The sequence below is a fragment of the Camelus ferus genome, chromosome 11 (assembly GCF_009834535.1).
Source record: "Camelus ferus isolate YT-003-E chromosome 11, BCGSAC_Cfer_1.0, whole genome shotgun sequence".
Lineage (NCBI taxonomy): Eukaryota > Metazoa > Chordata > Mammalia > Artiodactyla > Camelidae > Camelus > Camelus ferus.
In genome coordinates this window covers 65,787,089-65,814,156 of record NC_045706.1, presented here as the reverse complement: position 1 = coordinate 65,814,156, position 27,068 = coordinate 65,787,089, and the positions used below count along the sequence as shown (strand labels likewise).

The window sequence follows — 27,068 nt, the reverse complement described above, 5'->3', positions numbered from 1 at the left end:
ATAATTGCTAATACATGTTGCTCCAAAGAAGACAATACAAATGGCTAAAAAGCATATGAAAGAATCTCAGTATCAGGGAAGCAGAATCCAAAACCACAAGGAGATGCCACTTCAGAACTATGAGGATGACTGTCATCAAAAAGACAGCTGATACAGGTGTAGGGTATAATTTAGAGATAAATTGGAACCCTCATAGTCTACTAGTGGAAATATGTAAATAGTGCAGGCACTTTGGAAAAAGGCAGTTTCCAAAAAGGCTAACCATAGAGTTTCCTTATAACGCAGCCATGACAATCTCAGGCATATAGCTGTGAGAAATGAAAATATAGATCTCCCCAAAACTGGTATACAAATGTTCACAGCAAAATTATTCCTAATTGAAAAAAATGAATACAAATTATGAGGACACCGGTTCACACACATGTCTATACCTAAGTGCGCAGCCCCGCCCCTGGACCACAGGAGCCAATCGGCGCGCTCGCTGCCCGGCCCCGCCCCGGAGCCCTCCTAGGCCGGGCCCCTCCCTCCGCCACACGTCCGTCAGTTCGTCAGGCAGGCAAGGGGCAGCTGGCAGTCGGTCCGAGCGGCGGGCGGTTCCGCCGCTCAGCAGCTCTTCTGAGGCGGCGGCTGCAGCGGCTGCGGACACGCGGTCCCTCCGGGAGGCGCAGCGTGGGCCGAGCGGCGGCCGCGAAGTATTGGGCGGCGGCGGCGGCGGGCGCGGCCCCGAGCTGGTCGCCGTGGGGCCGCGCTCCAGCAACCTCATGGGCGAGGGCTCCTCCGGCGTGATGTGGTGAGTGTCCGCGCCCCGCGTGCCCCCGCGCCCGCCCGGCTTCCCCCCGGCCTAGGCCGCTTCAGACGCAACGTCGGCCCCGACCCGCGACCCCGACCCCGAGCCAGGGCGGACCGCAGCCGGGCTGCCCCGCCTTCCGCGCGCCGAGGGTCTCGTGCGGGGCCTGGCCGCTCGGGCTGGGGCGTTACTCGCGGCGCTTGCCGGGCGGCCCTCGCTGGGCGCGCGGAGTGGGGGAGGGGCGCGGGGGGCGGCGGCCGGGAACTGGGGACCCCGGGACGTCGGGACGGGAACGGCCCCCAGCCCCAGGGTGCTCGCCTCGCGGCCTTCCCTTGCCGTCCCCATAGTGAAGCCGCGAATTACTTCAAATGCTTGAGGAGGCGGCCGTGGTCTGGAAAGCGGTTCGCAGGTGCGGGTGTGCACAACCCAGAAATCATCGTCCTGTTTCTGCCCCCTCACCTGCGTTTTCCGCGAATTGCATTGGTTCAGCACCTTCCGTGGTGCCCTTGGTGGTCCCCTGCGCAGGCTTTCTGAGTCATGTAGTGGCACCAGTTCCGGTGTGGAATGTTTCAATCTTGAAGTGTTTAAATGGTTTAGGCATGGTACTGTTCGCCTTTCAGGAAGGATAAGTCAGCATCGCTGTCTTGATTTATTTAAGGAGTCTATTGGAGTTGGGCCTAATTTGACTTTTTTCTCCCCCTTTAACCTGCATGAGCTCTAACATGAAGGTATCCTGAGGTTTTAGCACAATGACTGTGTACTTTTCCTGTTAATGCTCGAGTGGTCAGTGTGTATGCGGCCCTGATGGAGTTCTTGCACAACCACATGCAGGCTCCCTTGTCTGGCTCCAGATCCCTCAGAAATGTTCGTGGGTTGGGGGTGACGGTATTGTTTTTTTTTTTTTATTAGAACTAACTGCTGTGATATTTTGTGCTGATGGAGACTTGTGGAGGTGTGGACTCCCTCACACCTAAACCTTCATGTGAGCGTGTCTTTTGTGTTGAAGGAAGGCAGCAGACTGTTTATGAACACAGCCTGTCAGGTACTGTGCTAGGTACCTTGTCTCCTGTTACCTGAACAGACCCCTGCAGAGAAGGAAGGGCAGTGCTCTCTCTCTCAGATGAGAAAGTATTTTGAGGTGAAGCCAGGTTCTAAGGTCACACAACTAAAGAGTCAGACTTGAGGTTGTAGACTGAGATCGTCTTTCAGTTGCCAGAGCTCTTTTCATTACGCCCTGTTTTCCTTAATTAGTGTTATTAATAACTTTGGAACTTTAGCATATTTTACTCTTACAAGCAAATTTGTTTCAGAAACATATTTAAATTTGGTCGTAATTTTAGAAATATAGGGAATGTTTTACTACATATGCTAGCTAGGTATAAAGACTAGTGAAAATTCTTTTTAAAAAATACTTGAATATTTTCATTCTCTTCAGGAACAGTGTGCTTCACAGTACACAGTTGGGAAGATTCACGTGAACTCAGCAGGCTAAGAGCCACAAGAGGAATTAAATTAGGTCAGTCCTAAAAGAAACAAGGTCCTAGAAGGTAATGGAAAGACAGTACTTCCCACAGCATTGCTTATGTGGCGTAGGTCTGATTGCTGTGCACCTGCGTGGGGTTGTCTGTGTCTGGCTTCACAAACCTTCATGCCGGGTGTTGATGTATGACTGGGAGTTTGCCTTGAGAAGTGCACTCCAGGTAGAGGAGAATGCACACGCCGAGGCACAGAAGTCTGAACATGGCACCTCCGGTCAGGAAAACCAGGAGTTGTCTGGGAAGGGAGGGTGGGGGTGAGTGTCCTTGGGGAGAAAGCTGGAGTGGAGGCAGCTGGGATAGGTGGGGTCGAGTTCTGGAGGGCTTTATTTTCTAAGGAGTTGGGACTTGATTTGGCAGGGAAAGTCACTGAAGGATGTCCTTTTTCTGCTGGGTCCTCATCAAATTTTTTGTTTCCCTCTTTGTCTCTCTTTGACTTTCTACCTGCTGTTCTTGTCTCTTCTTTCTACTTATTTAGGGGTACTCGGTGGGTGTGATTTTCATCCAGGCTCCAGGGGCATTTTGAAATGTATGTGGGTTTTGTTTTGCTTGTTGTTGTTACATTGACTGGAGATGGTATTGTCCTTCAGTGTGTATGTGGTGGAGGTGGACGTGCCAAATGACCTGCCTACAATGTGTGCTCAGCACATTCAGTCCCTGCACCGGAGGAGCATCCTGTTAAGATGCCAGTGGTGTCTCCCTCCAGCCCATCCCCAAGAAAGGCTGGGCCCTAGTCAGGTCCTGCCTTCCTCTGAGATACATCTCCTCCATGAACTTGTCCTTATTACTCTCAGCTCTAGCACTCCCCATCCCTCCCTGGGACTTTGCTGGGTGTTGGTACCACCTGTTTGAAAGGCAGGACCAGCAGTGCTATAAGTCATCTACAGAGGCTCCAGAACAGATTCCTAGTTGTGCTGGTTTAACTATTAATTTGATTTTTTTTATAAAGAATTCTTTTGTTTGGTTTTTGGAGCTCAAAGATGTGAGACCATCTTACATGAGCAACAGAAAATCTAGAGTTTCTGAACAGTTTTGAGGGCAAGTAAAATGCAAACAAAATTCATTTTGATATTAGTAACATCTCTAATAATGTGCTCCTGGTGGCTAGCTATAATTTATATGCCTTTCTGGTGAATTTAATTTGTATGTTCTCAATTCTCAAGTATTAATAAAATATTCTTATGAAAAGCATCCCAGTTGAGTTCTCCAGGAACTATGTATAGTTTATTCCTCACCTTGCTCACAGTAATGCACCTACTAAGTAAAAAACAAGTGATTCCCCCAAAAACATCTTGAGCTTACCCCACCACGCATCCAGCCTGCTCTGCCCGCCCACCTGCCTGGCCCTGAGATGCTCTTTCTTTCTTTTTGCTTCTTTTTTTCTCTTTCACTTCTTGGGGCTCTCATACACTGGAAAGCCAACAGGATAGATGTTCTCCAACGCCTCTCTCAGATGCGCAGTCTTAGGGCAGGCTCTGGGCTCTGAACTCGTCTGTGGCTGGTAGGAGCTGGGGGTAGGGGTGTAGGGTGTAGGGGTGAGGTCTGCGTGGACTTCACCACGACCAGCTGACTAACATTAGTTGCAAGCTTGTCTTAGGTGCTGTGGTTTCAAAGTCATTTTCATCCTCACCTTTGAGGTATTATTTTTTTTCACTTTACAGATAAGGAAACCAGGTCTCCGGTAACTTGTCCAGGGTTCATAGCCAGTAAATGTAGAGCAGAACTGAGATTTGTCTAGACCTCAAAACCTGTCATTATTCTTTCTTCCTAAACTCCTATAGACTTTCCTTTGTTTCAGTGAATTATCTGGAAACGTGCTTCCTCCAGCCTGGGTTCCTGAATGTGTTGGCCCCAAAGTATAATATGATGATTTTCATGGCCAACTTGGGCCTGTTGTGGAGATGGAAGAGGGAGGAACCAGAAACTTGGAAAGGGTCAGTAAGGTAGGGTCAAAGCAGCTTCATTTTTATCAGAGGGGTGTTTATTAGTGTTGATCCTTCTCAGTCCTCCTACGTACCTCCACCAGTTTCTTGATTTTCATTCACTTAGTAATGTTACTGAGCATGTACCTGCCCTGTGTGCTAAGCAGTAGGATCGAAGTGGTTTTTATGCTTTGGTATTTACAGTCTAACAGGAAAGTAGTCACATTTCCTAACTATGGTGAGGTGCAGAGTGCTACCTTTTATACCCATAAAAAGTGGAGCCAAGGTTTGAGGAGTAGTCCGGGAGGGTTTCCTGCAGGAAGTGCTGTTAAGCTGGGACCTGGAGAATGGCTTGGAGCTAGCTGAGTGAAAGATAGGGAAGGGTGCTAAAGCATTTCAGGCACTACTTGTAGCAAATGGGCTGTAGACATTGGGGAGTTCAGTGATTAAGATCCAGGGATATTTCTCATGGTGTTGCACAGATCAGGAAGAGCAGTTAAAGCTTCAGATATGGATGTAATCAGGAACTAAAACTAGACCAAGGTAGCTTCTCCCCTCCCTCTTTACATTAACAAAATCTTCTTGCACCCTGCATCTCTGCACAGCTGGTTTTTTGATTCTTCTCTTTTCACTTTTACCACATCCCCATGCACTTGGCAGACCCTAGCTTCCCAGAGGTATGTGCCTTCAGAGCACTCTGACTCCTGGGTAAGATAATCTGCTCCAGGCTTGGGCTAGTGTCCACCACTGGTCTGGGCACCTGAGGCCCAGGTGGAGTCATTTGATGAGGCTGAACCTCTCTAAGGTGTTACAGTGAGGTGAGGGTGTGCCTCTCAATAAGTCTGACACAGGCTCCCCCACTATGCCTGCACTGGCCCTTTCCATCCCTGCCTTGTGATTAGCCTGACCTCCCAAGTAAGGGAGATGCAGATAGCTACTTCCACCCAAAGTTGAGCAGTCCAGTCATATTAGGAGGTTGGAAAAAATCCAGTGTATCTCCTCTGGTTCCTGATAATTCTTTGCAAGTATTTGCTTCTAAGCAGTGACAAGTGCTGAATAAGAGGACAGTTATGGGTAGCATCACCCCCACAAGTGTACAAACAGCTCTGATCTCTCTGAGATCCCTGGAGTTACATGTGTGGAAAGAAGATGAATGTGGTTTCTTGAATCTTAGGAATCTTACAAACTGACTTCATGATATTGACCAGTACGGTGCTAATGGGTGAGGTGATGTCTCAAGTCCAGACAAAAGGATCGTGTTTCCTAAAAGGGGATTATATAAATTACTTTTCTCCCTCCATTGCACATCTTTCATCTTCTCTTAGGTAGATTCCCCTCCCACAACTGTAAAATTGTATGTCATGTAGTAAGCTGTGAGGGTGTTATCAGGAGATATGTGAATTTGTAAATGTGAACTTTGCCCCCATTTCAAAGGAATTTGATTTGAGGTGTTCTTCTATACTATATGTAAAATCTTTACCTTGCAAAGCAACATTTACCATTCCATGCTGGGAAGGTCCTGAGATAAAGATGCTTTGGAATCTTGGTATTAGAGACACCACTTAGAACCACTGATATTCTCTCTAACAGCTGGAATATTCACACATCAGAGATAAGCATGAGAACCCTACCAAGAAATTAATAGAAACTGAAGGATCCAGAACCTTACAAAATTGCTTTATCTCTGAGATTTACAGATAGCTTTTTCCACTTCTTCTTGTCTCACCCACATTATTCAGCTTTACTTATCATTCTAAAGTGGAAATTTGTTTAAAAAGATTTTTTTCCATGCATGAATGAAAAAGAAAATAAATCTAGATATGATAATTGCCCTATACTGTCAGCTTCCCCGCCTGGTCCCAAGTTGGAAAATACCTACATTAATATGGTTATTCTTATATGGATGGATGTTATTAGTTTTGATATTAATGAGCCCTCTGGATCAGAACTGATGTGTTTTTGGTCCCCATTGGGATTGTTGGCTTATTTTAATGGATATTCTGTGAAGAGACAGTTTGGTGTTACAACAAGGTCACACTCAGACTGGAGTTCAGTCTGTTGACAGTGCTTTTGCCCACCCCAACCCCCATTTCCTGTTCAACACATCATCCCCTAGTTCCTCTCTGACAATATCATAGACAGTAGGATTTATCTGTCCTTAGTCCTTACATAGCCTTCTTACTCAGGGATATAATGCTAGAAATTAAAACTGTTCTATGAACAGATCATATTAACCAGGTACATTTTAAACAACCAAAAAAATTCTTACCTAGATTCTGAATATTAGTGTAGTCTAATTTTTTTGAAAAGTGGCTCAGACAGAATGGTAAATATAATATTCTGCAGAGAATAAATCCACACAATGATGCTTGATTTATTCTTCCATGTTTAGATAATCACAAATACAGTTTTACAAACTATCCCTTTATTTGCTCTAATTGCCAATTAAATCCTCAAACCACAAGGAATACTGAAAAACTTAAAGATAAGTTGAAACTCAAAGTATCATTAAAAGTGTAAAAATAGTGATTGTTGGAGGACTGTGAAGACACTATCCAGAAAAGAAAAACATAGACCAAGGAAAATTTAAAACATTTCTTTACTTTGTAGAGTCTCAAGTTGTTCCAGCTTCTATAATTCATCTCCTATTATTCTTTATATCCCCCACCTTCTAACTGAAAATATGACAATGAGGACCAGGTTTGGTTTGACCTGGATTGAAAACAATGTTTAGATAGACAAATGTTACAAAAATAATTTTGTTCATTTCTGGGAAGATGGGATTCAGTGAACACGCATGAAAATTTCTATGACATTTGCTTTGACTTGATATGATCAAGATAGGTAAGGGACGATTTAGGCAGAACAGATTTCCAGATAGCTACCATATACCCCAGTGTTTCCTGCAAATACACTTTGGGAGTTTAGTCTTTCTTGGCTTTTGATGGGAAGCCAGAGGCCACAAAAAATAAGTCAGTCCTGCTGCAGCAGCCCAGCTGGGGTATCCAGGGAGAGAAGCAGCCTTCCAAGCCAGTGGTTGCCATGGCAACAGCTTTTCCACCATGGAGCTCTTATATCTCCCTTCTTGTTCTGCTCTAGAAGTAATCAGGGGATCCACTTTACAGATTCTTTTATAGAGATGCAGGCCAGGTTAGAGATATCACACAAACTACCTAGTGTTCCTTTTTTCCCCTGAAGAGGAAGAAGCATATGCTTCCCTTTTCCAAAGAGCTTGGAGGCAGGAACAACCAAAATACTCTTCAGACAAATATAATCCTATGAAAAAAAATTAAAATGTTGGTAGAGGCTTGAAGAATAGTTAAGAGAGGAAGGTGGCTTTCCCCCTCCCCCATCTCCTTCCTTGGGAACCATCATTTCCAAAAGCCTGATGAAAGTCTAAATATAATCCAGCTTTTTTTCTTGACAGAAATGTTCTCTTACCCTCTATGCTCTGGCTTAATGTACACGTCACATATAGAAAGTTGTAGTCTGGACTTCTACTCGGAATCATTAGCAACATGCAAATTGGGATTTTAGGAACCCATGGGAAATTGTCATATAATTTCTTTAAAGAACCCTGGCTGACTTTCAAATCTTGAAATTTTTTTCTATCCTGGAAACACTGTGGAAATCTGGGCCCGTATTACCAGAAACAATGGAAATATAAACATAAAGATTGTGCCAATAACCCTTATTCTCAACAGTGACCAATAGCTGTCCTTTGAGCACCAGTCCTGCCTTTGCTTTCTACCTCTGGTCCCTTCAGCTCCTAATGAGGTTTGAGAGCCTGTGCTCTCTGCTCACTGGGTACATCCTGCACAGTGACCACAGTCTTGTAGGAAAACTATCACAGGGGCCTTAGGACTATATGTTTGGAGTTTTTCATCATTGATTCAGTGAAACAAGGATACTTAGAAACAGAAAGGTGAGGATATAATGGCAGATGGAGTGCAATTGAAGGTGTCTTGGAGCAGATGTGACCAAGAAAATGATGTACCTCTGCAGAAGGAGACTTGTCTCAGCATCTCCCAGGGCTGGACTCAGAAGAAGCTGCCTGCTCCCATTAGCTGGTGTAGTTGGAGGACAACACTGTTGTATATTAGATGAGCTGTTACTGAGGGAGGCACAGGCAGAACTTCCATCAGAATCTTAATTAGTCCCTAGAACCTTGATTAGTCCCAGAATCAAGCTTTCACCCAGAATTTGGGGTCAGTGAAGTGTGGCTGTTATAACCCATTTGCTCCTTTTCTAGGTTTCAGGGGTCAAAGCTGCCATGTGACCTTTGCCTATGAAAAATTCTGGGTTATTAAAACAGGGCTTTGCCAGCCAGGAACACTGAGAACATAGGAGGCATCTTCACCCCACTCTGGAACAACAGGCTGTAACAAATACAGTTTCCTTTTCCTCTCCTTCCCCTCAGTGCAGAGAAAGCTGTTGATTTCTTGGAAGAGAATGACTGCAAGAGGAGGAAGCCCTGTTCCCCCCTGAGGTGACTCTGGTGTGCCTGGGCCAGGACAGTGGTAACTTGGAGGATCTCCTGCTGTCACTGAAACATTAGCAGCAGCTCCTCCAGGCTACCCTGGGGACAGTGCCACTCTAGGGGGAGCAGCTTGGTTGCATGAACATCACTTCTGAGAACTTAGTCCATGGCAGGTTAGAAAGGAAGACACTCCACACTGTAGATTTTCACCTTAGTATCGAGATGCTACAGCCAAACAGGCATCATAAGAGAAGTAATTTACTGAGGGGACTGAGGAGAGAAAGAGAATGTTCATTGAGCATTGATGTAAAAGTAAATGCATGAATGCTATGTCCCGGAGGTTACTTTCTTAAGTAACCTCTTAAGTGCCGAGGTTACTTTCTAATCCTGTGAACTACTGTCACTCCCCTGTCTCTCTTTCCTACCAGCATGGGGCCTCAGAAGACTGGAGTAAATCCTAGGCTTACAACTTATATTGTATCATGGAGAAACTCCCAACATCCCTGGTCTCCAGACTCTTCTCTAGACTGATTATAGTAAACTAGAACAACTCTAAGGCCTATGTCATTCTGTGGGTCAGTAATTCATCAATTAGGTTAACTGAATAATAGAAAAATAAAGATAAATAAAGCTAAACTTTCACTTAAGGGTAAGAGATCATCACCAAGAGATTTGTTTCTATTTTAAATATTGTGTTGCAGCATTTGGAAACAGCACAGGCTTTGGATTCGGACGTAATTAGTTAAAGTCCCAGCTGTGTGACATAACCTCTCTGGAACTCCTCTAAGCCTCTAATTGTCCTTAAGCAGAAGGGGTAGGGGCAAACTAACACTCATGATTATTGTAAAGAGTAATAGAAACACTGAATTTCAGTGACCAGTATAATCCCAAGCACTAGTAGAGTCCTCAGCAAATGGTGAGGATGAGGAAGAAGATGATGATAATTTGAACCTAGGATTTTTGCATTTTGTACAAGGGATTTTCAAAGTGAATATTGGTATATTACTATTGTCTTTATTTATAAATTGGTAGTATTGTAAAACACAGTTAAGTGTTTGATAAGGATACAAATGTGAACAACCCTGCCTACTCATTATGCTATTTTTAAGAATAGACTATGATTTAAATATTAAAATTATACTTTGAAGAGCACATAGAAATCATTGATATCATATGACAAGTGAATTACGTGCTTTATTTTACCTAATTTTCACAAGTACATGAACAGGTAGATCCTGTCATCTTCATTTTACATGGGGTGAAAATGAAGTTCACAAAGGTTAAATAATTTTCCAAAGATACCCTCTCTCTCAGGGATTAGAACTCAGTATTGAACTAGTATTTAAAGCAGGTCCGTCTGATTCAATAACCAACTGACTGGACTACTTTACAATCCATGAAGCCACCTTCTCAGGTAGTCAGATAGCTTGGTCTTATGCTCAAATCCTTTGTGCTCACTGTGATGTCTTTATTGTAGCTTAAGATCCACAGGTGTTGCTGCTGTGGAAAGAGATGTCCATGGAAACGGGGAATGGGACAGCTGTCCAAGCATTCACTTTGGAGGGGTTTCCTGCTGTCCAGCATCTGGGAAAAGTCCTCTTCCTGGTGCACCTGCCGGCATACCTGGCATCCATTGCAGGCAGTACACTCATAGGCACCGTCACCTGTGCTGACTCCAGACTCCGGACACCCATGTACTTTTTCCTCAGCACTTTCTCTTTCATTGAGTGTTGTTTCACAAGTACTGTTATTCCTAAATTGTTGATCATCTTTCTTTTAGGCAAACAATTTCCTTTGATGCTTGTTTCATATGAGACTTTATCTTTTTATTTCTGGGAGTAGCAGGTTTCCTCCTCATAGTTGTGATGTCTCTGGATCAGTACTTGGCCATTTGCAAGCCTCTGCATTACCCAACCATCATGAACCTGAGGACTTGCTTCCTCTGGTCACCACCTGCTTTGCTTTGGGCTTCAGTCTCATCACTGGTCCAGTGGTGAAGCTTTCCCGGTTATCCTTCTGTGGCCTCCATGTGATCCCTCACTTATTCTGTGACCTTAGCCTCATGGTCCATCTCTCCTGTCCTGACACCAAATCTATTGAAATGTTGCACTTTGTCCTTGATTTGTGTGTCCTTTTGACATCCCTCCTCATAACCATCATTTCATATAGCAACATAGTAATCACAGTCATGCAACTCCCATCAGCCAACGAGCGACAGAAGGCTTTCTCCACCTGCTCCTCTTACCTCATTGTCCTCTCTCTGATGTACAGCAGCTGTGTTTTTATATACATGAAACCAAAGGAAACAAACAGGCTGGGCTCCAACAGGCAAGGCTGCCCTTGTGAACACGGTGGTGACCCCGCTGCTGAACCCTGTCACCTATACTCTATGAAACAAGCAGGTCCATCAGGCTCTAGAGGAGATGATATTCAGGATGCAGATATCAAGATAAATCACATGACCTTGGAGTGTTAAGCTTTAGAAAACCATTTGTCTTCATTCCAGGCGATGTAGCAGTCCACAGGGTCCTAGTGGAAAGTCTGTGGCAGGCCTCACTTGCTCTCTGTTTGCACCTCCCCAGCAAAGGAAGATCTGTTTCCTCAAGGCCATTTTTCACCTTGTTATGCTTGAGTATCTTCTTAAATATTCCACATACTGATGACAATTGATTTTAATAGCAAAATCCTTTTCTACATTTTTATTCTTCCCTGTGACATATACCATGTGCTTGAAGTTTCTGATATTTTATAATTTATACTCTCTATTTCACTACACACTGGTCATAAACATGATTCAACAGAATTAAGCAACTATTTACCAAAAGACATTTATATAATTAAATGGTGGAAAATTGTATATTGGGTTGTGATTATGAAGGAAATGATGGACATAGTAACCAATGCTCAGGGTTACATTCCCTCCATATCTACTCCAAGGAAATAATGGTTATACTACCTTTCATATTGGGACATATATGGTTTATATCAGATGTGCTCTTAGTTGCTATTTTTGAATAGCTCAGCTACACATGTGTAATCATTTCCACACTGAAAGAAATCAAACTGTATTAGCTCTCATACCATCCTCCAAGGAGCGGAAATATCCATAGCATCCCAGAGCAGATCAGTGCTTCTGATTTCTAAATAATTTATTCTAGCTCTGGCCCCCTCAGTTGCATAATGCATCCTTAATTTGATTCTTATCCTAAAGCTGTTACTATAAAACATATATGTATATCAGTGGAAACGACCTCAGAGTCTCCCATGGTGCTTTCCCCAGGTTGTCTCTCACTGAACTGATTAGAGTGAACAAATGTGAAAGGACTCTATAAACTGTATGTGAACAAAATGACAGCTTCTAATTACAGAATGGATAGAGAGCAGATTCCTCGGATTGTGTGATGTTGAATCTAAAAGAGTATGAATGACAAATATGCTACCTGGGTCGCCATGCCCCCACCAATGTCCTGGGCAGCATGAGGAGTCAGATATGTTGGACCACTACTGTATGGTTTCTCAGCTGGAGTGGAGCAGAAGTGAAGGCAGAAACCTCCTTCTTTCCTCTCCTCCCCTACCTCCATCCCCATCCAAACCACAAATGGAACACATAAAGTTCAATGTGGTTTTGAGTGTAACATAATTCTTACTCTCCTTCGCATTCCCAGCCCCTTCCTTTATCTTTGATTTCAGTCCTGAGAATAAATCTGTTGGTCAAGCTATTCAATCAGGTTCTCCCAGAGAACGGATCTGGCTACAGGGATGACAGGAATGAGATGTCAGATAGTTTTCCAGGAGCTGAGGGAAAGAAAGGCTTTTCCTGCACATTTTTCAGCCAAGGAATTAAGGAAAGGATATGGGTCATAGAGCTACAGCAATGCAAGGAGGAATTCCAAGACTTTCTCCAGGACTGGAGGAAAGGCCTGATTTCCTTCAGTAGAAGCTGCCCTTTGCTTTCCACGGGGTGCCTGGATCACCTCATCAGAGGTTCTGTCCTGGGAAACCAATGCCAGTGACTGGCTTGGTTATTCTAAGATATACAGGGAAAAAAACCCTAATTGTTTCTTTATTTCTACTATTTTTATTTTTTACTTATTCCTATTTAATTTTTATTTTATTATAAAATAATAATATAATTATAATAAAGTATTATATATAAATATATTATATAATATAAATTATAACAATATAAACAATATTTTATGTATTACTATTAATAACATTATTATCTTTATTTATATTTTCATTTCTTTATTCCTTTGCTTCTATTATTCCTCCTTGGGCAATGGCAAGAAATTTTGCCCTTAGAGCCTTTATTTCATCCACAAGAATCACCTTTTCCCTATGGGAGAGATTCCCACCTCTCCCAGCAACTCTTGCTCTAAGTAACCATTTAGTTCCCAGTGACCTCAGCCTGAAGGTGTCCTGTGACATCAGCATCCTATTTGCCTGGTCATCATCAATGCAGCAATGAAGAGCTGGAACTTAGGAACACACTGCCAGGTCACACAGTCTGCTTCTGTGTTAGGAAGTTTGAGCACAGCCTCCTGCTGCCCACTGGGGACAGTAGCATCATTCTCCAGAATGAGGTACAGCATGGATTGTACCCTGGGTCCGCTCCATAAAGTTTGAAAAAGAAATCCTGTGTCCTGCAACAGTGCAAATTTGTATTCAAGATAAAAACTGAAGACAGAGGCAAACCACCAAAGACCTACCACTCTGCGGGCAGATGGTACCCTCCCCACAAACTTCAGCCTCTGCCAGATGCTTCCCAGAGACTTGCTTCCGCAGAGCATCTCTGTGTCCAGACCACGGTGAACTTGGAGAAAGCTGGAGGAGACACAGCTTTTCTCAGGCTTTCTCTCCAAGTGACATTACCAGTCAGGAGCTGAGGGCAGCCCTCCCTCCCATTTCCCCAGTTTCTGCCAGTGTCCCTATCTTACCACATCATATTCTCTTCTCTGTGTTCTACTACTTTAAGTAGATTCCATTTTTGTTTGTTTTTTAGTTCTTTTACCTACTAGAAACTTATTAAGATCCTTCCTGAGATTTTTTATATATATATATCTTGACTATGTTTAGACAAACCTTAGCTCATGCGAGACACAAATACAGATACATAAATAAATGGGAGGCTTCATACACCAGAATTCCTTGTCCAACTCCATTTCTGACTATTCCAGGCCACCAAAGAGATCACCTAGATGCCTTTTTGTGAGGAGAAATGACACCTATGTATGTATATATTCAGGCTCTTCTGGGGGTCCTCATTGGATAGAGCAAAGCCAGAGTCTTGGTTTAAAAAATCAAAACTTTAAAGATTCCCAAAGGAAGTGGACTATAAAGCAATTCAGTTTTCTACAAAATTACTCTATTGAGTTTATACTGATCAGCTGAGTACAAATTCAGGAGAAAGAAACTAAGATTCACTCTAAAGTTAAACAAACTTTGTTCAGTTGGCTTATTTTGCACTACTATTAACCAATCTAATAGGATACATTTATTTAAATTTAAAATGCCTTTATTCATATGTGGTAAGTCATACTGAGTAACAAAGATATTTGACTCTCAGGCTCTCGGGCTTAGGTAAGAAATTCTCATCTCTTTTTTTATAACATGTATTGAGAGACAGGAAAAGCCAATTTAGTGGACAATATTAACTAATTTCAGATATATGCTGAAGCTTGGATAAATTGTTGAGTTATAGATAAGCAGTAAGTGTGGGTATGTGGTGGCCAGGTGACACTTGGGGCTCCCTAGGGTTTTTCACATAGGATGTGTTTCCACTGGCTTACGCTAACAACTTGCCTTCTGTGAATCTTCAACGTAACCAATTTCAAATCTTCCATCTCCTGCAGAAGGGGTGATTTTTTTTTTTAAGTTTTCTCCAAGTCATTGTTTTTCTAGCCTTGTTTCAGTGGCTGCTTGTTCTTTCAAGGTTCAGTTGCTTTCCACTCTTCTTTAGGACCTTGAATATTTCATCGGTCTCACGGTCTCCAGATGTTGACTGAGATGCAGTGTTCTGTCCGTGGTGTGCTCCTGTGGGGCAAGGGGTGGATGCCAATCTTGGTTCTTGTCACTTCCTGCTTCCTGCTCTGCAGTTTTTTACCCTCGTATTTCTTTTGATTTTTTAAGGGTCATTCTTGATAATGGCTTATCATTTCCTGGTTGTGATTTTCTTATTCTGGCATGGTTTGTTCTCAGGCCACTTGGAACTGGTGATTAGTTTATTTCTTAAAGCTGGGAATCTATCAACCATTGCAAATGTATGTTCCTAATTGGGTACTTTGCTTGAAACTGTTTTTATTGGAAATAGTCCATCCAAAAGTGGTTGCCAGGATAGGGCTAGCATAATACCAAAATTTGTACCCATTATAAACACGCAACTGGGGAGTATGTGTGGCTGTTAAAATGTGCTTTCCATCTGGGCACGAAGCAAAAGATGTAGGATCAGAGGCTTAGAAAGACGGTTGCATTTTTTAACATCCCATGATTGCCTTTGTCCCTCAAATTTTAAAATCTAGCTAGCATTTATATATGGCCATGAAGACTAATGCACCAGGTCCAGAACACAAGATCCCATTTCACATTGAAAATTGTCTCTTTGGCAAGCATACATCCATACATAACATAAGGCTTAGTAGATCCAGAATTCCAAATTGCATAAGAGGTGAGACTGTGCTTTGTGTTTCAGCAGATTATAGCACTTTCTCCGTTTGTTGCAAGGTAACAAACACAGCATTTGCTCCCTGTAGTGGGAAGTTCCTCTCTCATCAAATTTGTTCAAGCCATTACAACACAGCAGTGGCTTTTTAGTTCCATAGCATCATAACTTTATCATGAAGGAATGACTGTTGGCTAAATCTGCATGAGGTCCCCCAAATTTGGGGGTCCAGATATAACCTCACAAATGCAGGTGCACCTTTACTACCTGGAGCATTAGACAGTCCCCAGGTGTGACTGGAGTCCAAATGAAGACACATAATAATAATTAATTTTTTTGGAAATGCAAATTAATTGTAATTTTATTAAAATTAGTTCTAAGGAAGTGAACTTCATGGTTAACATTTCATGCACAGAGTCTCATCATCTGACCAGGATGGATACCAACTTTGCATTTTTTCTGAATGAAAGACTCCAAACATGCCCCAATTTTCACATGATAGAGTTGCAGGTTGGGTCTCCTGGGGGCACAAATATGGGAGATGGGGGAGTGTAAGTCTTTTATGTTGCCAGAACATTTTTTTTTGGAGGGCAAAGAGGTGTAGTAATCCTGTGTTAGTGACATTGGTATTATTTATTGTTTTTTCCCCTTGTCTCAGCAAACAAGATCCTACCCATATTAAAAGTGTATGCTTTGCAATTTTCTCTGAGATTCCCTTGTAAACACTGTGCTTTGTGTAAAATACGATGGTCTATTCACCACAGAGAGTCCTTCAGAACCTTGGATGGGTTCATATACTAACTGCAGGGCTCTGGAGACATCACCACCTCTGAAGCCATACCTTATTCTGCGGGGTGAGGCATGGGCAGCCCCATCTCCTGGAAAACAGCTACATTCATTTTCAATGCCCCTTAATGTCATAAATCATCCTATTGCTGCTAGGTCTGTGATCTAACTTGGAAGAAGTCAGTGTGTTGGTCCTTTTCTTACTGTGGAGAACTAAGGGAAAATACATGGTTCTTCAAGGAGTACAGACATTGCTCCTCCAGTTTCCCTTTGGCTGTACTCATAAGTCCAGGATGAATCTCTGAAAAGCAGAATCTTAGAGCCCCATTCCATATTCTCTGTCACTGCTTTTTGACAGATGGCTACGTAAAGTATCACTAGTCTTTAGTGGGAGTCTGAATGAACCAGACTGGGAGTAAGGAAGTAAGCTGTGTGGACCGATGAACAACAGCTTTTCCAATATGTACTCACATCACATTCACACCCACCCACAGAGGATGTCTAGCACCATAACTTAACATTTCAGCTCCTTCAAGGCAGGGACTGACAACCCTCCTTCCCCACCTTCCAGCCTGAGCCTTCCCCTGGCATCCTTATCTCAGGAAGGGTCACTGCTATCGATTATTTGATCAATAAAGCATCTAAGAGTTTGGCTCCGTAGTCTTCTTTCACCTCTCTTTCCACAAAGAATCCAAGGTCAGATCCAAATACACCCCATGCTCCTCCATGTCTCTGTTTTCATCAGCAGCCTCCATGGAAAAGCACCACCTTGTCTCCCCTTCTCCCTTGAGTTGCCTGTCTCTGTTTTCCTCCTCCAACCACTTACCGTACAACAGCAGAGCAACCTTGCCAACGTGCCTCCAGGCCCATTTCTCCACTGTTTAAAGCTCAGTCACTGCCCACCACCCCTACAGTAGACCCACACACCTGCCACTCCCTTGCTTTCCAGCCTCATGCAAGCATCATTCTTCATTGCTTGGTACCCAGCCAGCTCCCTTCATTACTGTGAACACACTGTGACCTTTCCCACGTCTGTTTATACTGTTCCCTAGGCTTGAAATGCTCATCTTGGCTCTTTATGTGACTACTTCCCTCTCAGCCATCAGATTTTAGAGGCAATGCCATCCTTTCCAAAGTAGCCTCTCCCAGTTACTATCCTCTCACTGCCCTGTTACTTCCCCGTGGGTCAGTATCTTGCTTAGTTGTGTGTTCACTTCTCCATTGCCTGTCTTCCCCAACAGAATGCAGGCTGTGTGAAGGAAGGACGCTTGTTAGTCTTACTCACCTCTGATCCCCAGCCCGTAACACAGAGCCTGGCACATAGTAAGTGCTCAGTGTGTATTTGTCAAATGAATTAATTGTCTCTTCCTTGCCCTCGGTGTCCAACATGCTTGGAAAATAGCTATTGATTGAACAATGAATATATAAGTGAATTGATAAATATGTATGTATTTTGATTGTTCATCCTACTGCAAATGCTCTCCAAGCATGGTGAAACAGCACCTGGCCACAAGAACACCTGTTCCCACACTTCCTCCTGGTTCTGCTTCTGTGGCAGCACTGTTTATAAGTGGGTTACCTTTGATTATCTCCAGGACAAGAATGAATCATGTGTAGGTAGAAGACATCATGACTGTGGAATCCTGAACTCTCTCCTAGCTTGATGTTTTATTTTTTTCTGGAAACAGGAGCCCTGTGGATGGGGGACCCTTAATGAGAGAAATGTCTGATTTCCTTGTATACCGGGGGGTAGGTAAGAGGGGAATTAAATTGTAAAGATGAAATGAAAGTGAACCCTGACCTGTGTCATACCTCTGACTAGGTTTCATACTCCTGTGCATTTTCTCCAGTTGGGGAATTCTGTGAATTAGTGGGTCTCAGGGAGAGGCAGAGCATGGGGCCAGAGCTGCCTGGAAGCTTGTCAAGTGATCCACCAGGGGAGGTAAGTGGCGATGGGAATGGTCCCCAGATGAAGTAAGGGGGTGTGCCACTTAGCCACCAAGATCTGCCTCCAGATTTGCCTCTTGTCTTCCCTTCCAGGGACTTGGTCTCTAGCCCTGACCATCCTCACGTTCCTTTGGAGAAGGCTCCTCCTAAGACTCATGGTAAAGTAAGACATGTCCCTCCAGATCTGACTCCCACCCCACATGTCCCAGAGACCAGCCTGGATGAGAAACAAGAATGCTCTCCTGACTTTCCAGAGCTCCCCCTCCTCGCAGCTGGGCACTGGAGCCTGTCTATGGAAGGAGACTTCTGGGCACACCAGGAGGGGTGGCTGTTCATAATCCTGCATCCGAGTATTCTGTCCAGTTAGTGAAGCTGGGCTCCTCCATGGGAACCCTCACGTGTCTGTCCTCCCAGGCGCCTGACTCTGAGGGAGACCTGCTCTCTCCACCAAGGGTCAGACTCCTGGTTTGTGTCCTGAAGCTGCTTCACATGTTCATACTTCTGGCTCCTTTGGTGTAACTCACTGCTGGTGAAAACTTGGCACATTCCACGTCTCTATCCAAGTAACTGCTTTGTTTTAAATTTTGGGACATCTTAAAAATCAAGTGTTAAAATGAGTGTGTGTGTGTGTGTGTGTGTGTGTGTGTGTGTGTGTGTGTGTGTTTGAAAGAGCATATGGGAAAATCCCTTTCCCTTGGCTATTGATAATTCTTCTGAGGCACCAAAAACACAATGGCCATAACTCTCATCCGTACAAAAAAGTGCCCAGTGCAGCATTTTCTTATTTCATACTTTCTTGCTCTTAAGTGCTCGCTGTTTGAATCTGATCTGATAATTTTATTTAAAAATTGAGTTTTACTGATGAGTCACAGGAATGAAATATATGGTGTGGGGAATATAGGCAATAATAATGTAATATCTTTGTATGATGATGAAGGTGGTCAAAAGGTACAAAGTTCCAGTTACAAGGTAAATGTAGGAATGTGATGTAGAACATGATTAATGTAATTAACACTGCTATATGTTATATATGAAGGTTGTTAGGAGAGCAAATCCTGAGTTTTCATTACAAGGAAAAATTTTTTTCTTTTTCCTTTATTTTGTATCTACATGAGACGATAGATGTTCACTAAATGTATTGTGGTAATCATTTCATGATGTATGTAAGTCAAATCATTATGCTGTACACCTTAAATCTATAAATCTATATGGTGCTGTATGTCAATTATATCAGTAAAACATGAAATGAAGTTTTTTAAATTAAAAAAATTAATAGTTGTGTTTTACTCAGATTTCACACTTATTTGAGCTCTTTCTTTGGCCAAGGACTGTGACCTCTGTGGTTGCTTTTCCCACTTCGTAAAGCTGGACCAGAATAGCAGCCTGGTCCCCATGGTGCTGCAGGGTCTGGTCAGAGATATCTATCATCATGTCATAAGGGCCACTCCAGAAGACCCTAACACCACAGAAGATATGTCACGTGGTTCGTGCAAGGGTCCTGCACTGTCTGACACCTGGCTGTCCTTTGCACTTCATCCTCTGCCACTCAGCAGAAGCCTGGCACCCACAAGGTGCTCTGTAAATGCTTATTGAGTGAACATTCCCAGTCTCCTCTGCTCTTTCTGCCACCCACATTTTTTTTTAATTGAAGTGTATTCAGTTTACAATGTTATGCCAATTTATGGTGTATAGGATAATGTTTAAGTCATACATATGTATATATATTTGTTTTCACATTTTCATTATATGTTACTACAAGATACTGACTGTAGTTCCCTGTGCTATACAGTATAAATTTGTTGATTATCTATTTTATAGATAGTAGTTAGTATCTGCAAATCCCACATTCTTAAGATTCTCTGGCTACATCATGTTCTTTCATGAGTTTGAATCTTTGAACTAGCTCTTCTGTCTTCCCATGTTGCTTTAAGAATCCACATTTTCCAGTTTCACAATCGTAATGTAACAGGGAAGAACAAGTCTGACTCCATATTGGATGTTTCTTTTACTTTCACCTTTGTATTCTATTACTTTTTCTGTAAGTTAATCACTAAAGGGATGTTGCCTGTACTCTTAAGTTATACATAATGGCCCATCCCTGGGAACCCTACCTCCCAGGTAATGGATGTTAAGCTAAAATACCTTTGTTTAGCTCACAGGAAACATCCTGACCAGGCCCACCTGTGAATGCCTGCAGGAAGGAAGAAATTAACACATCCCCTCTGGAGGCTGACTGGAAACAGGAAATGTTTGACTTTACTCCCTCCTCTTTTAGTATAGAAGAATCCTGAGTTCTAACTCAGGCAAGATGGTTCTTTGGGACACTAGTCCACCATCTTCTTGGACTGCTGACTTTCTGAATAAAGTCGCTATTCCTTGTCCCTAACAATCTTGTCTCTCAACTTATCAGCCTGACATGCAGCAAGCAGTAGGAGCTTGGATTTGGTAACAGTAAATTAGGTCCATGTGTTTATCTTTGAGATGAAGAAATTGGAAAAAGTCTGCAAAGCAGTTGGAAGACTGAAAATGATGCCAGTAGATAGTCCCAAGACATCAAGGAAATTTTGGATGATAGGAGACTGATGGCATTGGAGCCAGTGATTTCCAGATTTTCAGGATTAAGCACTGAGAGGGAAGGGATGGGTTTCCCCAGAGAGCCCATAAACCACCCAGCTTAGAGCAGCAAGGCTGGGAGCGCTAGGGACCATGCAGAAAGCATGGTCAGAGGGAAGGACTTTGGGGACTCTGCTAATGGCTTGCTGAGCTTCCCTTTTGTTCAGCCTGTGTGTGGAGGAGGAGGATGATGTGCTTGCAGGCTTTGAGCCCTAGTGAACAGGGACACAGGGAATCTTGGCTGACTGTGGTGTGTACCATATACCAGGAAGCACCAACCCGATGACTCGGCCCTGCAGGGAACCCCTAATTCTCCCAGGAGCTGAGGAAGATTGGGTTAATCTATACCTATGCAGAAGGGAAGATATTTAAGATCTACTAAGTGAAAAAAATGAGTCACAAAAATTATTCACATATAGTGCATGTGCACACATAATCATGCACACCCCTTGAAGAATAGTCACCTCCACACAAACACAGGAGTCAGTAAGTGGACATTCTCTTACAGGTGCTGTCTTATTTCTTATCCTGTGTGATGGTCCTCTGATTACTGAGGAGCTGGCTGATTGTGACTCACCTGGTGGGTTTATGCTCCAGGAAACTAATCCCCAGTACCTCTGCCAGCACATTCCACATCTCTGTTCCCCATCCAGGGTGGTTCCATTCCTGCCCTGCAGCCTATCTGCTTCCTAGGATGTCTGTGGTTTCTCAAAAGAGTCAATAGATTGTAGGATATTTCCATTTCATTGAACTTGGTTTGTTGGAAAAACAGTTTGACTGACAATTGAATTTTAACTGAAGTATTACTTAGTGTCAGTGAAGGCTTCTTAGGGTTTTTTTCTACTTCTTTAAGGGCCTGCAGAAAGACACTTGGATTTTCTTTTAAGGTTAAAAAGGACACAATCTCAGCCATCCACATCCTGGCCTCTTTCTTCCAGCCTCTGCATGACCTCTGGCCTGTACTGGTACCTGGGTTCTGATGACAGTCTTTCCTGCCTGGTTCTGGGTCACAGGGGACACCAGGTTCTGAGGACTCAGCCAGAGTTTCCAAGAATGCCCCTAGGGAGACTGGCACCCAAACAACCATTTGCCTGACTTGACTGCAGGCCCCAGGCTGCCTTTGAGGTATTTAGAGTACAGCATGGGTGCCTCTGACATGACCCCAGATGTGGGGAAAAAAATATACCATTTCTCAGGGACAATTCTCAGGGGCAAGTTCAGTGATGCTCGAGTGGTGCCAACAGAAAAAGTGTGCTCGCCTCTCCCTAGAGCATCCTCCACTCGCAAGAGCCCATAGGACAACTGCAGGCATCACTTCCCGGGAACTACTGCTCAGAGGACACAGGGACAACCAGAAAGTTATCCTGCTCCTGTTTTCTGTAAAGGGGTAGGCAACACCTGAATTCACACCATCCCAAGATGATCACCACTAATAGTCTCAACCCAACCCTTCCTGTATCTCTTAAAGCATTTATATATATACACACACGTAAACACACATTTGTGTGTGTACATGTGAATGTATGTGTGTGTAAATATATACCTTATGGTTTCATATAAGTGGTCAAAATTCATCCTCACAGCCATTCTGTGAAGTATTCTTATTTTTATCTTAATTTTAAAAAAACCAAATTGAAATGAAGAGTGTTTAATGACTTGTCCAGGCCACAAAACTGCTAAGTGTTGGAGCTGGAATTTAAACCTAGGTAGAGTTATCCCATTTTTTAAATCAAAGTATAGTCAGTTACAATGTGTCACTTTCTGATGTATGGTATAATGTTTTAGTCATAAATATCCACATATATATTTGTTTTCATATTCCTTTTCATTATAGTTTATTATAAGATATTGAATATAGTTACCTGTGCTATATAGGAGAAATTTGCTTTTTTAATCTATTTTATATATAGTAGTTAGTATTTGCACATCTTAAACTCCCAATTTATCCCTTCCCACCCCCTTCCCCCTGGTAACCATAAGTTTATTTACTATGTGAGTCTGTTCTGTTTTGTGGATAAGTTCATTAGTCTCTTCTTTTTTCTTTTTCTTTTTTTTTAAGATTCCACATATGAGTGATATCATATGGTATTTTTCTTTTTCTAGCTTGCTTCACTTAAAATGATGATCTCCGGGTTAATCCATGTTGCTTGGAAATGACATTTTATTCCTTTTTATGGCTGAGTACTCTCCCATTATATAAATATATCACATCTTTATCCATTCTTCTGTTGACGGACACTTAGTTTGTTTCCATGTCTTGGCTATTATTTATAGTGCTGCCATGAACTGGGGTGCATGTACCTTTCCAAATTTGAGTTCCCTCCAGATATATGCCCAGGAGTTATCCAAATTTATCTGTCTTTCCTATGGCACTGCAGCTCCTTTGTTTGACTACAAGGGTCCTCAGGTTACTGGAATTAAGAAAAACCTTGGCAAACATGGACAAAGGACTAGGGAGACACACCAGGCTCTACTGCCACCACACTCTACTTGACTATGATTGATTTCACCTGTATTTGATATTCTTTTATATTATTTTAATATCACCTATGACTTTATGTATTCCTTCTAATTTTTTTAATCTTTTATTTTCCGTTTCCCTTAAGTGTGCAATGTATTAATCAACTTTTGTCTTATTTAAAAAATCTATGGATTGGTTGAATAAATCATGGGTGTACACAGGGTTGAACTTCAAACATTGTAGATTAGCTAAAGCCTTCTTCAACTATCAATTTCAATCCCAACTTCCTCCAGGGAGGTAACTGTTAGAGTTTTGTGTATTCCCTTCTAGACCTTTTCATATAGATACTGAATGATATTTTGTGGTTGAATTGTTTTTAGTCAGCCTTTTAAAACTATAAAAATATTTAAAGCCAAGCATTGTCCTTGAATATGGTGTTAGTTGTGAGACATAGACATTGGTATGAAACAGTCTCCTTTTCACTGAATTATAGGTAATCATCTATATGTAATTTCCCTCTTTGATTCAGGGGATAGCTTAAGGACCTCTTTTTGAATTTTCAGATGGTATTTTAGTCATCTTTTGGTTGTATTTGATTTTGTTGAATAATGACTATGAACACTACTGTGCAACCCCTACTTCTGGAAATTCATTGAGATTTTCTTTGTGATCAATTGCCTGGTTTGCTTTTGTAAATATTTCATGAAAATAGATAAGAAAACATTCTCTGTAGGACTCTAATAGACACCATTCTATATATTCATAATCAAATTCCCTTGATTATTATTAAAATCTTCTTTACCTGAACAGAAATAAATATATCAAAATCTCCTATGATTGAACTATTTTTAAATGTTTTAAAATTGTTTACATAAAATGTTATTTAATTTATTTATTTAACTCCTGGGTTGTTTGGTATAAAAAGGTTAATGACCGGTATACATTTTTATGGATTATATATTTTATGATTGGTGCTATTATTAAGTTTATCAATTTAAAGCTTTTGCCTTTAACTTCTACTTTATCTGATTTTAACATTGAGTAACCCTGTTTCTTTTGTGTTGTAGTCTACTTGTTATGGTTTTGCTTATCCCCTCATTTTCAATCCACTGTTGGTTTTTGGGGTATTTTTTTGCCATTTTTAATGTTTTGTTTTGAGATAATTATAAATTCACTGGAATTTGCAGATAATACAGTGAGGTTCTTTGTACCCTTCATCCAGTTTCCCACAATGGTTACATCAGGAAATTGACATTGATACAATGTGTGTGTATGGTTATATGTCACTTTATGGCAGGTACAGTTCATCACCATAAACATCACCCCTATGTTGAAACTCTGTACTCATCACTGCCGCCCTCTGCCCCACCAGCCCTAACCCCTGGCAGCCACTAATGTGTTTTCCATTTCTATAATTTTGTTATTTCAAGGTTGTTATGTAAATGGAATCTTACAGTATATGAACTTTTCAGATCGACTTTTTTTTTCCCAGAATTCCCTTGAGATGCAAGTTATGCATGTATAAATAGTTATTTTTTTCCTGCATAGAATTCCGTGGTATTGGTGTTCCACAATTTGTTTAATCATTCACTGACTGCAGGACATTTGGGCTATTACAAATAAAGCCACTATAAACAATCATGTATAAATACTTGTGTGAACATAAGTATTTATTTCATTGAGATAAGCGCTCGGGAGTGCAATTGCTAGATTATGTGAAATGGGTATGTTTAGTTTTTTCTTTAAACTGCTGAACAGTTTTCCAGAGTGGCTGCACATTCCTACATTTCCATTAGCAATGTGTGAGAGAGTTTCTCTACATCCTTGCCACCATTTGGTATTGCTATTATTTTTTGTTTTAACTGTTCTCAGAGGTGTGCTGTATATTTTGAAATGGTGTTAATTTCCATTCTGCTAGTGGCTAGAGATGTTGAATATCTTATCATGTGCTTGTTTGCTCGCCATGTATCTTTGATAAATGTCTTGTCTTTTGCCTGTGTTTGAATTGTAAAAAATTTTTTTAATTACTGTTGAGTTTTGAGAGTTCTTTATAAATTCCAGATATGATACCTTTGTCAGATATGCAGTTTGAAAATATTTTCTCCAAGTCTGTATCTTGTCCTTTCATTCTTTTACAGAGCTTAAGTGTTTAATTCTGGTAATGGGACCTAATGAAACTTAAAAGCTTCTGCACAGCAAAGGAAATCGTAAGTAAAACAAAAAGACAACCTACGGAATGGGAGAACATTTTTGCAAATGAAACCGACAAAGGGTTGATCTCCAGAATATATAAGCAGCTAATATGACTTAATAAGAAAAAAACAATTTATTGATTCTTTTCTTCTATAGATTATGCTTTTGTTGTCATATCTAAGAACTCTTCACCATGATCAGGAACTGATTTTTTTTTTCTATTCCACCTTCTTTAAATGTTATAGTTTTACATTTCACATTTAAATCTATGATGAATTTTGAGTTAATTTTGTATAAGGTGTGAGATTTAAGTTGAAGTTAACTTTATGCCTAGGATGCCTAATTGTTCCAGCAGCGTTTATTTCAAAGATGATTTTTCCTCCATTGAATTCCTTTTTAGTTTTCTCAAAAATGTGTTGGCTGCACTGTTAACCTATTTTTGGTCTTCTTATCTTGTTCCATTGACTGATGTGTCAGTCCTTCTGAAAATACAACATATTCTTGAGTAATAAAGCTATATCATATGTAGAGAAATTTCTCCCATTGATTCTCCTTTTTCAAATTTGTTTTAGTTATTCTGGTTCCTTTGTGTTTCATATAAACTTTTGAATATGGTTGTCTCTATCTACAAAAACTCTTGTTGGAATTTGGTAGGGATTTTATTAACCTTGTTTATCAGTTTGGGGAGAATTGATATCTTTACTATGTAGTCATTCAATCCATGACAGATTGTTTCTCTATATATTTAGCTCATTTTAAAAACTATGTTAATTAGTGTTTTGTAGTTTTCAGCATGCAAGTCCTGTGCATGATTTGTTAGATTTACATCTAAGTATTTCATTTTGGGGGAAGCCACTGTAAATTGTATTGTATTTGTAATTTTTGCTTCCATGTGTTCATTGCTGGTCTATAGAAATATGACTAATTTTTTGTGTTAATATTTTATCCTCGTGACCTTGTTGAGCTCACTTATTCCAAAATTATGTGTTATTTTTTTTTTGTTTGACTCATGGATTAATTAGAAGTATGCTGTTTAGTTTGCAAGTGTTTGGAGATTTTCTTGTTATCTTCTTTAAATTGAATTCTACTTTGATTCCATTGACATCAGACAATAATCTCTGCATAATTTAAATTCTTTTACATTTGTTTGTTATGTTTGATGGATCAGGCTATGGTCTATCTTGGTATAAGTTCTTTAGATTCTTGAAAAGAATGTATACTTTTTTGCCCTACACTGGAATTTGACACAACATTGTAAAATGACTGTAACTCAATAAAAAAAAAAGTTTAAGGAAGTATATTCTGCTATTTTGGGGTGAAGTGTTCTATACATATGTCAATTAGATTCTGTTGATTGATCATGCTGTTGAGTTCTTCTATATTCTTGCTGATTTTCTGTCTAATTTTTCTATCAATTGTTGAGACCGGTGGGGGTCTGTTGAAGCCTGCAACTATAACTGTAGACTTGTCAATTTCCCCTTTTAGTTATATCAGCCTTTGCTTCATATGTTTTGCAGCTCTGTGATTTGGTATGTACACTTTAGGATTGCTAGATATTCTTGGTGGGTTGACTCTTTTATTATTATGTAATGTATCTTTCTGTCCCTTGAATTTTCATTCTCTAAAGTCTGCTTGTCTGGTATTAATGTAATCATTCCTGATTTCTTTGGATTGATACATGCA

The 27,068-nt window shown here is 41.3% G+C and overlaps 1 protein-coding gene across 10 annotated transcripts in view; it reads left to right on the top strand.

Moving 5' to 3' along the window:
- The first annotated feature begins 548 nt into the window (after nucleotides 1–548).
- The window catches only part of LOC116667320 (ral guanine nucleotide dissociation stimulator-like), a 94,827-nt gene continuing 68,307 nt past the window's right edge, over nucleotides 549–27,068 (top strand). For 2 of the 10 annotated variants that reach the window (XR_004324216.1, XR_004324209.1), the window contains exons 1-3: nucleotides 549–790; nucleotides 17,413–17,494; nucleotides 25,331–25,399. The gene's annotated coding sequence lies outside the window, so the exon portion shown is untranslated. Of the gene's footprint in view, nucleotides 791–2,454; nucleotides 4,257–13,249; nucleotides 13,311–17,412; nucleotides 17,495–17,974; nucleotides 18,114–25,330; nucleotides 25,400–27,068 lie in introns of those variants that run through there. The other 8 variants (XR_004324208.1, XR_004324212.1, XR_004324215.1 and 5 more) reach the window with 6 other exon arrangements.